The following is a 1,202-nucleotide window of genomic DNA, read 5'->3' on the forward strand; positions in this document are numbered from 1 at the left end:
ATTAACAGAGCTTCACTGACCTGATGGACAAATGGTCATACACACATGTAATGAGAGTCCCAGGAAAAGAGTGTGGGTATTTGAAAAAAATAATGACCAACTAGTTTCCAACTTTGATGAAAAATATAAACCCATAGATTCAAGAAACTCGATGAATTTCAATCAGGATAAACACAAAGAAAACCACACCAAGACACATTACAATCAAATTGCTGAAACCAGTCACAAAGCAAAAATCCCCTTAAATGCAGCCAGAGAAAAATCTTAGCCTTGGCAACTATCAAATGGATGGCATGGCTGCATATCCATTGTTGAAACTCTGAAGAGACTAAGAAGCCAACTTTTCAATTGGACAAACTGACTTAGGGGAAAGAGACTGGAAGGAGGGCTCTCCTATCTAAGTCTGCCAGACTCAACTTACCTGTGATAAATTGCCCACAAACTTAGTGGTTTCAAGGAAGTGGGGCCAACGGGGGCAAGAGAGGAAAGAAATTCAGCCAATTTAAAATGAATATCTAGAATAAAAACTTACGATGTAGTTAATGGTACATGAAGTTGTGCAGAATCAAATAGGAAGATTGCTACATCTTTAAATGAGTGGTACTGGGAGAAAAAAAAATCACAGTCCTGGACTTAAAAGGTCTATGACTGTTCAAGGTTGAACTCTTGGGCTTGCTGAGAAAACTGCTCAGCCCCCAAGGAGGGCACCTTCTCCTGGGTTTGCTGTCAATGTGGCCAAGGAATATAATGGGGGAAAAAAAATGCACTTCCCAGAATAGCAGATGTTATAGCTCCAAGCATCATGCTTCACATGACATTTAAAAGCTGCAAGGCAAAAGGAGAGCCTCTCATTAATTTCCCTCCTTTTATTAGGAAGAGAAACTTTTCTCAGAGCACACAGCAGACTATTCCTCAGGTACCTAGGCCAGGGTTGGATCTTGTACCCATACTCTAGCTGCAAGGGAGGCTAGTAAACAAGTCTCTGGTATTTTCAGCCCCAACTATGGGAAGTGGATTCTGCCAGCAGGAGAGAAGTAGGGGGTGTGGGATGACTACTGGACAGGCAACCCATAGTGTTTGCCCCACCCCCGCAGGGCCAAGAGGGAGAAATGAGGTCACCCAGAGTGGAATCCCACAGAACAACAACATTTCATGGAGCTCCATTATGGGGTCAAGGAAAAGGACTCATTAATTTCTGAGTA

This window comes from Mirounga angustirostris, unplaced genomic scaffold, assembly GCF_029215605.1.
Source record: "Mirounga angustirostris isolate CCGP_5_RB_7025 unplaced genomic scaffold, mMirAng1.0.hap1 SCAF_6, whole genome shotgun sequence".
NCBI classification, from domain to species: Eukaryota; Metazoa; Chordata; class Mammalia; order Carnivora; family Phocidae; genus Mirounga; species Mirounga angustirostris.